Genomic DNA, 12102 nt, shown 5'->3' with positions numbered 1-12102 from the left:
ATATATATATATATATATATATATATATATATATATGTGTGTGTGTGTGTCTGTGTGAGATAAAAGGATTAAAAAAAATTGCATAACAAAAATTAGGACATCAAATTTAAACTTTACACATATCACCCAACTCAAATTCTTAAACCGGTTAATTCTTAGTGAGTTTATTCAATTTAAAACATTTAGATTATAGTGAGTTTATTCAATTTAATTCATAGTGAATTAATTTGAGTTTATTCGGGCATGTTCTCCATTTAGAAATTTTTATTCTATATATAATGAAAAATCATAAAAATTATATGTTTAAAACATGCAAATCAATTAAAATGAGATATAATAACTTTTAAATTTGTTTTCTTTCAAAAATATTTTTTTTTTGTTCTATTATACATTTACATGCAGAGAAAACAAAATTTATGAGTTTGAATTCACATTTTCAAATATCAAATGTTTCAAAAAGACTTTTATCATCTAAATTGTATTTACGAGACACATATAAATCTTTATGTTTGTCTCGTAAGTAATCCATATTTGACATATATCGACCTTTATTGTATAAATACATTATGTATTATTAATTTATACCTATAATTGAGATTTTGTATATAAATGCTGATTATTTAGTTATGTTTTAAACTTGTGAGTATAACTACTAATATTGTTCACTTGTGTTTTTTAATGTAGTAAAATATACTAAATGTTTATGTTGTATTAATTAGTTTTGATACTAGTTTGAACTAGACTGAAGCAAGATACTCCTCAGTTAATAGTTTATCTTGTTACCCTAGTCATCACACCCACCACTGAAGTTATATACTCCGTGTTCCTTCAATTTATTTTTGCCCTCTATTTTTGTTGATTAATAATTTTAGTCTTCAAATTTTAAATTTAAAAGTTTAATTCCTTATTTTCAAAAGTTTTAGAAATTTACTCATCAGTGAATTTGGAGCTTATTTTTATCGACGCGTCGAATTAAATAATGAACTACTAAGTAACGATGTGATATTGCATAAATAGATCATATTTTAGTATTATTTTTCTATATCAATAAAGTATTATTTGAAAAATAAATAAATATTAAAATGGACAAAAGAATATAAACCCCTAAAGAAATAACATTTCCCAAAAATATATTTTGCCACATAGTAGTTTATCAATTCATTATTCAACATGACACATAAGAAAAAATAAATTCAAATTTTTGTAGTGAAAAAAATTAGTTATGATTTAAAATAAAAATTGAGAATTATATTTTTTAATTTAGAAATGGAGGACCAAAATGTATAAAAATATGGAAACAAAAAGTGTATAAGTAAATATATTTGAATCATACATCGTGGATGAATGAGAAAAAAATGTAGTTGCCAAATCTATCATCGTCCAAAATTTGTTTGTATGTAAACAAGAGCATGGCAATCTAAGTAGATGGAAAAGATGGCAAGTTTTTATGGAAAAAAGACAACAATAAAAACAATATCGATTGCATGATCTTTATTGACACATGTCTATCCCTTTGCAACCGGATATACATGATTCGTCGTAAATCAACTATTGCAAATCATTGAACACGAAATGTGGTTCCTAGATGCTTCAAAAACTTGCTTTAGAAAACTTGGCGAAAAGAAGCAAAACTCAATATATATATTGTGCATTTTAGATATTGTGTTTCATATTTGAATTCTATTGTATCCCCACACCAATACATAGACGTTTATCCTTAAACTCTATCATTAGAAAAACAAATTAAAACACATGAAGATTTATAGAAGATTTTAGATGCGAAAAAGCTAAAGATGCCAAGTAATTTTTTTTTAGATTTGAAATTTCGAATGTATATTTGAGACATGTTTTGAGAAGAAAGTAAGTTTTCTTGAACCTACTTAACTTTAAAAAGTGAGACGATGAATTGGAAAATATAACTAATTTTGACATATAAAAAGTTATATTACACTCATTTTATGCATTGTTATTTTTGTAGGAAATCATCATAATTAGTGACTTTAATAATCTCAGTAACTCTATGTATTATTTCTCTAAATTTTAATTTTTTAGTTCAATGTGAAACTAATCTATAATTTGATACATAATTGTATTTTAATATTATTTAATATATTTTAACATAGACCTAAGTTAAAAATAAATCGACATTTTTCATTTTATATTTAAAAATAAATTGAATACATTAAAAATATATTTAAATCTAAAAAATTGATATTATTATTTAATTATCTGTGGCTTACTCACCTTTTATTAGAAATTTGGATAACCAAAATAAATAAGTAATAGTGATATTCAACAAGCGTTGAACTTTTGTAATTAAGCAACAATAAAAACTCTTTTGACTTTTTTTTTTTTTTTTTAAGTTAAGATGTATTTTGTCTTTAAAAAAAATATAAAAATGTACGGATATAAAAAATGAGCTATGAATAGAAAATATAGACAAAAAAGTATATGGACATGTATAATGTCTAGGTACAGCTCATATGTTAGGTTTGGCGTTGTACCCAAAAAGTAGATACTACTCCTTACAAAAAATTGTACACAACAAATACTTATGTTGTTGTGTGTCGTGATGATTTAAGATGGATTGATAATAAGTACTTAGGTTTCATTCTTCATCCTCCATTAAAAAAATAGCTGATTTTTATTTTTTATAGTTTCATTCAAATAATATTTTGTTTTTCTTTGTTTAAATAATTAATTTTCTATGAGTTTAGTTCTTTTTTAGTATCTTCTTTTATTGTGATTTCCTCATTTAGTGTAATATATTTTAATTTTTTTATTTTATGCAATGTTCGTTTTAGTTCAAATTAATAGAGAAATTTTGATTAGTTACAAAGTTTAATTAATGATTGTAGCATCGTCAATATTATAAATATAAAGACATAAATATTCTGAACACTTGAGTTTTCTCATATTTATAAGTATGTTATCATTTTATGTTATTAACTTACGTAATATTAGTTTATTTGTAGATTTTTTATTTTATTTTTAATAAATATAAATTATATTGATGTATTCTACAACCCAAATCAATAATATGATTTGTTTTTTAAAAAATTAATTAACTAACTCAAATAATCTAATTTACTTATTAAAAGACGTAATGATACATTAAATTGTATATTGCGAATTCATCTCTTTAATAAAAATAAAAATAAATTTGTTTACAATGTTTATTAATTTATTTGGAATCTTAAAAAGAAAGTGTAAAAAAATGAATCAATTAATTTATTTTTTAAGAAACTTCTTTTGTATTTTTTTTGGATTAGATTTATGTGATATAACTTTTTTATTTTCTTAATAAAATTTTAATGAATTGATGAGATGCGAAGGCCAAAGAGCACTGAAAAATGTGAAAGGACTCCATCAGTTTAAGAATAGTGCGGTGTGGCGAAACGAGATCGTGACCGTGCGTGAACATCTTGAGGTCAATTTCTTTTTCAAGAAAAATAAAAAGACAAACCTTTTATCTTGACGTGTCGTCACGGCTCTCTGTTGGACCCCACATGAAATCTAACTACTCCGTTTTATTATGACAAAAATGGAATTGTTATTTTAGTTGATTACGTTTTTTCCTTGGAATTAATTATGTCTTTAATTGTTACAAAAGAAAAATATATACAATTTTTTTATCTCTATTTATTTATTTTATAAGTATTTTAGTCTGTTATTAAATTAATATACATTTTATAACTTCTATTTTGAATTTATGTGTTAAAAAATTAATATTTTATTCAAATTAAAAAAATTTAAATTTTGTATAGAAACTATTTATAATATTCTGAAATTGCTTGTATAAATCGTTAATAAATTTAAAAATTAAAAGACGATAAAATATATTTTATTTTAATAGATATTAAAATTATTTACAAAATAATTTTATAAGAACTTAAGATTGTATTTTCTTTATATGAACTAATAAAAAAATATTTAAATTTTATAAAAACTAAATCTATATTTATTTTTTTATTTTAATTTTTTATTTATCAAAAATCTAATCCAACTCAGTCGAATTTATATAGTAGATGGATATGAAAAACTAGTAAACTGTTGAATTATTCTCCTCATCTTGAATTATTTTCTCTACAGAGGCTTCACGTATATTATAAAATATATTCATAAATTTTGACAGTGTTTGGATAAAACCTTAATATATATTGATTTTTTTTTTACAATAATATATATTAATTTTTATAAGAACTAAACAGTTAATAAAAAATATTGTACGAATTAAAAATAAAACAAAAATAACAAAGAACAAAATATAAAATTAACCATGCTGAGGATTATTTTCCCCAATACTAGTGGAAATATTTCTCAATAACATATAAATTGTATTTGGATTTAGGATCACCAAAAGGAGATGAGGTCTTCACTCTTCATTCTTCACATCTCTTTCTGGTAAATTTTACCTCACACCTCTAAAGTCATATTTTTAATCTCAAGTGTATTATTTTATTTTTTAACAGTCAATTTTTAAATTTTAATTCAACTATTAAATGTCAATATTGTTAAAAGTGAATATATTATCTTAAATTTAAATTAAGATCTTACAGTTGTTTAATCAATTATATTAAAATTTATCATATATTTTAAAACAAAAGAAAACTAAAATAGTTAAATTTTATATATTTTGATATATACTAATATTTTGACAATTCGTATTTGTAAGGACACTTGATTTTTAGGATTTTACATTTCCAGTTTTACTTTTTAAACAATATACTTTATAAATATAAAAATAAAATAATCAAGTTTATTATGCATATGTATTGTCACATCATTACGTGACTTGTGACATCACTTTAACTTTTTAAAAATACATTTTTAATAATATATATTTAGCTGAGTAAACAAAACACTTAAATATCTAAATGAATTGGAGTTTTATTGTGTACGCTGTTAGAGCTTTCATAGACAAATTTTGAAGAACCACTTTTCTTTAATGGACTTGTTAACCAATGTTGTGATGACACTCTTTATCAATAATACCCTTAAAATTTATCTTGGCCTAATTGATTATTTCATTATCTTCACGGCTCTCTCTAAATTATGTCTGCTCTAATTAGGGTAATACTCCATGTGATTATGATATATCAACTATCAAAAGATGGAAAACGTGGGCTAGCTTTTCCCTGTCTTTGTGTGTGAGTGACTAGTTACTAGCTAGTAGTAGTTGCTAATGAGTGAGGCAAAGTTCCAAAGATAAGCCACTGCAAACAAAAAAACAGGGATGGTGGTCCATTTTTAGCACAATATGTAAAGTCAATAAATTAGTTTATCGTTCAATTATTCAATTCAGTATATCTATAAAAAATGTTAAAAAAGGAATATATGTGCCTTATCTTCTACAACTCCCGACCGTTGGATCTTTACACGTAATCTTATGACATATGACGCTGGCCGTTAGATGGATCCTCAGCTACAACATTGTCCCACAAGCATTTGTCGTATATGAAACGAAAAGAATTTTAGTTTGATAGACATCATTAGAAATCCGCCGTAGCTTTCTAACAGTTAGATCTAACACTATAATTTTTATATATATTAAGACGTCGCAAAAGTTTACCATGTAGTAAGTGATTCTCCCTTCCCATAATAATTTATTTATTTATAAAAAAATATTCTCTAAACTTTTTTAATTTTTAATATTTTTTTAATATACTCTCTAATTAATATTATTTACATAATTTTTACTATAATATTTTTCAAACACATTTATAATAATAATAAAAATACATAATAAAAATAATTTAATAAAAGTTGTATTATTTTACTTTTATTTATAAAATAATAAAATAACTTAATTATTGTAGACCAAATAAATTATCTAATTATTAATTAGAAATATTATCCAAAATAAATTATTAGAATGGATAAGTCCTAGTTGCTCAACGGTGTGGATTTTTCTAGGAGCAAAATTAGCAAAACAAAGTCAATTTGGCCTCTATTTCTATGTTCTAAAAATTCCCTTTTTAATTGTTGAATTTGTCTTTGTGAAAATCAGTGAAAAGATTGGGATTGCCTTCCCTAGCATTGGTCAAGAAGAATAATACTAGAATATACCTTTATATAGGGGTGGACATAGGGCGGGTATGGGTGGGTTCGGGCCTAAAATGTAAAACCGGCCCAATCCATGGGTTTGATGTTTTGGCTCAATTTCGTCTATATTTTAAATCGGGTACGTCGGGTTCGGGTAGATCGGATGTCGGTTATGTATGGGCGGATAAAAATGGGTTGGATTTTATTGGACTTTTTTTGCTTTTTTTTCATTCTAAATTATTCAGTTTTTTTTGCTTTTATTTAAGAAAAAAAATCTGCTCTTTTATAATTTATTGGCCCAATCTGCTACCTAACTTATTTTTAATTGGGCTGAGTTGTTGGACTTGGTTCTGTTGTTGGGCTGGACTGCTTTTAAAAAACATTTGCCTTGTGGCTGAGTTTTTTTAATAAATTGACCTTTTTTTTTAATTTTTGGCAAGTGACTTTTTGTGTATTTTAAATTTATATATTAATACATAATATAAAATTAATAATATTAATATATAATATAAAAATAATAATATAAATCGGTCGGGTTCGGGTATCGGCGGATCCAAATTACTCATCCGAACCCGACCGTATAAACCCATATGAACCCTTATTTTTCACCCGCTTAACCCATCAACCCGAAGAAACCCGTCCGCAAATTTAAATTTGATATTGGGTCGGTCGGATTCGGGCGGGTCCGATAATTATGTCCACCCCTACCTTTATATATTCGGTTCCTCTAACTCACGTGCTGTGTTTCAGGCACGTGCTATTGGCCCTTTTAACTCTTAGACATCGAGGTATTTACGTACCATTCACCAACATAATATTTTTAAATAAGACATATTTTATTATTGTGTTCTTGTTGTTTTCAAGCCAAACATAAAATAAATAAATAAATAAAACAAAAGAAGAAGCAAAAAAAGTAAGAGAAACAACCACGAGCATGTGCCTTCTGTCCCACAAGATCTTCACATTGAATCTTGCTACTCAGTCTGTGCTTTAACTTTTAATTGTTTATTTCACTATATATATCTTGTTAAATTTATTGTTGGATATATGTGGTGTAAGGAGATTTGGTAAGTGGCAACAGAGTTCAAATATCTATAATTGAGCTCTCATCTTTCTCTACTTCTTATTCATCTTTTAAAGTATCCTTTTAGAAAAATAAGGGGATATCATTTAATAAAAGAATGTTTTGTATCACATGCTTTTGTGAGAATTCTTAAGAAAAACTCAAGTTACACATCGATTAGCGATAAGGCAAAATAATAATATATTTTTTTTATAAATTATATTTAGATCTCTTATTTGTACTCAAAGTGAGATTGGAATTTTTTTCTATTAAATAGGGGTTCTAATAAGGGATAAAACGTTTTTTCTCAAATGGATTCGGAAATTATCCAACTCTTTAAAATTGGAAGTTGGTTTGCATAAATGTGTGTAATGGTTGATTGAACTTAGATGAATATTCTTGAGTGGATTCTGATGCTATATATTTGATTTCGTTTAATTCTCCTTTTATGTTGTTTAATTTCTTGTTTTGAGCAATTAGTCGTGAAAGCTAGCTTAATAGATTTAACATAGTTAAATATAAATCTATATATTTATCAATATACCGTTATCAAATTGTTTTTCAAATGATACTCCTAGGTTCTTGAAGTTCGTTTCTTTTATATTTGAACCTAGATATTAAGAAAAAATAAATTTAAGTAAATTTAGTTTATTTTATCCTTCATTTATTAAATAAAAACAAATTCATTTGATATATGTTTTTGAAATTTCAAAAGTACAAAATAAAACATAACTTAAATTTCTAAAAGAATTAAAATTTTAAAACAAAAAAAAAATATTTAAAATACCAAAAACGAAAACACATAGAGAGCAAAGTAACAACTAAGCTAAATTGAATCACAAACAACAATTTTCTCATCGGTTTATTACACTTAATGATCTATATACACTTGCTTTTTTTTATGACCTATACACACACACTTACTCTAAGTACTTTTGGATCCTTTGTCAAATATTAAAAAAAGAAAATAATTTTTTTTGGATGTGTATTCAATACCTTAAAATTTTAAAAAATAGTATTTTTTATAATTTTTTTTTATTTCTTAACAAATGCTTCAAAGAGATTCGTTGGTCTAACCTTTAAATGATACGGTGTGCACTTTTTTATTATATTTTAAATTAAGTATGTAAAAAGAAATTTAAATTAGTTGTCTTTTTATTACCAAAATCAATTTAATATACATTGTATTGAATAAATATATATACAGAAATTGTTATTATTTTTCACTGTAAAATTAAGTAGCTAAAAATGTCATTAAATTCCAAAAAGAACTGAGCAAATAGTTGACTAAAAAAGAACTGAACAAATAGAGTTTAATATCATTTATCTAATAAGTCAAAAAAGATCATGTAAAAAAAAAGTATCATGTAAAAAAAAAATATCAACATAAAAATTTATTAATGATACTTTCGAAAAAAAAAAATAATCATAGATGATATTATATCAATGGAAGTTAATATTTTTTGAATACTTAATGTCAACCTTAAACCCTAAACAATGTCTGAAATAACGACCTTCTGCTTTGTGCCAAATATTTTTCCACGTATTTGATCGCAACAAGTGAACCGTGGAAGCTCGACGGTGGAAAATTAAATCAAGTGGATATAAAGTTTTTAGAATAATAATATAAACACATTTTTTAATATTTATTTTTTATTAATTAAAATATACACATATTTTATAAAAATTTATATACAATCTATATATTTTTTTTTTATAGAATTTATATATAAATTTTAATCAATTAAATAAGTTAAAAAATGTATTATCAAAATTATTTATAAAGTTGAAATTTTGTGAAGTAGGGCCATAGAAAGAAGTAAATGGGGTGGGTAGAGTGAGAGTGATGTTTGTGTATCCACAATTCTCCACAAAAATACCACAATATATATGAATTTAGTCTCTTTCACCATTTTCCGATTCTTTATGCCATTTCACATGGGCGAGGAACAGCCACGTCTTTCTCTACCCATCGTCTTTTCTTTAGGCTTTTACTCTATGATGACTCACATCACACACGTGTCTTTTTTTTTTTTTTTTTTTTTTATGAAAATATATTCTCTTGCAAGTTAAGGCACATTCGATTCTTAGCTTCATTTTACAATATTATTGAAATTCGCAATTCATTTTTTCTCTTCCCAGAGTTTTTATAGTCTATTTTCAGACATCAAATTATGCCGATATTTACTATACCTACGTACTAAGAAAAATTTGGCACATAAAATGAAAACGCGAATAATATATTTGAATTGGATTTACCAAGTATAAATTTTTGGACTGATTAATATTAAATTATATTAATTAATAATAAAATTGATCTGAATTGGATTAGGTAATAATACTTTTTATTTTTGACATAAAGTGATACCTTCAAATTATTCGAGGTTTATGTAAATCATCGTTTGCAAATTATTCGACGTTCATGTAAATCATCGTCTGAGGTGAGTAGAAAGAGGTAGGACATAGAAAATGTATATTTTTATTATTTGAGAACAATATTGTGAGAGTTAGGTTTGTCTTGGACAAAGAACGTCTCTTGTCGGTAGATATGACATTGTGATCATTGCTTTTATCTGCTTTAACATATAAAATTAAGATCGACTGGTATTTAGGGTGGAAACTGAACATATTCAAATTAAGGTCAAGAATATTTGGCTTATGTATGCCGAAATAGGAAGATTGAATCTTGGTTGACCAGTCCAAAACAAAAGTAGTCAGTGAAATTAATATTATTAAACCCAAAAAATATTTAAAAAAATTATACTATTTGATTAATTAAAAGTTACTTTGAGGCCTAAGATAAGATAGTTGCTTAGTTGGCAACCCAACGACCGAATTTTGTTGTGAGGATGAGGGTTAATGGTCGAAGTCTGACCACTTTTTAGAGTTAGTAAATAAAATGATAGTCTATTGTCTCTTATATTTTTATAAAATTTTAAATATAATATTTAATATATTTGAATTGACCAATTCAAACATATTATATATTAGAAATGAAGACTTTTGAAAACGTACAAAAAAAAAATCAAATAAAAACGATGTTTATTTCAATAGTAAATTAAATTTAACACTTTTGATTGATTCGATTTTAACTAATTTTTTTTTATGTAACGACCATTATATTAACCAAGTTTTGACATTAGAATATTTTTTTTTTTATTAGTGGTGCATTTACACTCTATTTTTTTTTTAAAAAAAACTAATTGAAATGATAATTGTATCATGATGAATAATCTAGATAAAGGGAAGAGGTACGTAGTGAATAATAAATCAGAAAAACAAAAAAGTAGTCAATAATCTTGAAAGAGGAATAAGAAGGGCGTGTACAGTTTTCTAATCGCTGCATAAGGCATATTCCACGACACAATTAATATACATATTTAATTCATGCTTCACCCATCTGGAGAATATAAACTATGGTCAGAAGAGCACCAACATGTTGTTATGCTTAAAGTATGTTATGTTATGTAATGTCATTGATCGGTCTTGTTTTGCTTATTTCAAAGAACATATTCTTTCCAAATAATGCCTGACCCCTTTATTTTTAGGAACGTCAACCATGTCGCTTCTGTCCATACAAATCATTTAGATTTTATACTACTAGGTTTCTTTGGCTCAAAATTATACACAAGACAAATATTCTATAAGCCAGATACTCTACTTGCTGCAGGAATCAAATCTCTACTAGCTGTAATGTTAAAATCTTCAACCATTTTTTTCTTCAATAATTTCTAAATACACCTTTTAATACTAAAACATTTAATTTCGAGTTACGGTCTCGCATTAAAAATCGGTCTCTTTTTAAAATGCGAAGGAGCTTTTCCAATCTCAAATATTATTTTAGATGTAGACATAAACTTATATAAATATAAAAAGAATAGATCTATACATAAAAAATAAAAATTGTCTCCGTAAATAAAATTTAATAGAGGGAAGACGACTAGTTATAATATAATTTATATTATGGATAAATTTTACTATATAATAGAGGGGAATACTAGTTATGATATATTGTATATGACAATATAATAGAGGGAAGACTATAACAATAAACACATTCGTCCAAATTATATTGTTTCTGTAAATAATTTTTCTTTTATATTGTGGATAAATTTTACTATAATAAAAGAAAAATTATATTGTGAATGCTTATAAATTAAATATATATAGGATCCATGGATACTTGCTGTAAGTCTTTTTATCTACATCAAATCTTAACTCTTATAACTAATTAATCTAATGGCTCATATTAATTTAAATATAAAAATGAGCGCGTGATGCAGAAAAAGAGAGAGAGAGAGAACGAGAGTCCTAACTCCTAATTCACTTCCCTATAGCTTTTATGTTCTTAAATTTCTGCTTACCCACCTATGTGACTTTGCTATTTTTGTTTCATTTTTAATATTCATTTTTATCCAAAAATCAACACCTATGCACAAAATAGCGTCAGATTACCCATCCAGGTTGAAGTTGTAGGCCAAAAATCAAGAGGTTGAGCCATAAATTGTTGATGTCAAAGTCTTGCTCAAAGCAAACGTGTTATTGTTGACAATTAGAGAGATAATCATTTATTTTTTCTTTTCATTTGACTTTTATCAATTTTTTATTTTTCTAATTGAAGTAAATATTTTGAAGAGTTGAGTTTAAAATGAATTACATGACCTTGGCCCCTTTAGTTAGCAAGAAAACGAAAAAGAACTTGATTTTGGGCCGGCCCTATCTTTCTTATTAGCCATAGTGGATTTGGACCCATTTGATATGGTAATCTTTTTTTGACCAAAAATATACTTTAATTGTGTGGGTTGTCGATAGGGGTGGGGATATCATATAGACCAATTGATAGAGCATTACGACCTAATCTTGTTATCAATTGATACATGGTTACTTACTACTTAGTTTATGACAGACCTAAGTTAGATAGATTTTTTTAAAATAAACAAAACTAAAATTTGTTTAGAAGTCTATTTAATTAACAATATCACACAATTTGTATA

The sequence above is a fragment of the Cicer arietinum genome, chromosome 6 (genome assembly GCF_000331145.2).
Source record: "Cicer arietinum cultivar CDC Frontier isolate Library 1 chromosome 6, Cicar.CDCFrontier_v2.0, whole genome shotgun sequence".
Taxonomy (NCBI): Eukaryota; Viridiplantae; Streptophyta; class Magnoliopsida; order Fabales; family Fabaceae; genus Cicer; species Cicer arietinum.
The sequence above is the reverse complement of the archived record's forward strand: the minus strand, read 5'-3'. Positions refer to the sequence as shown.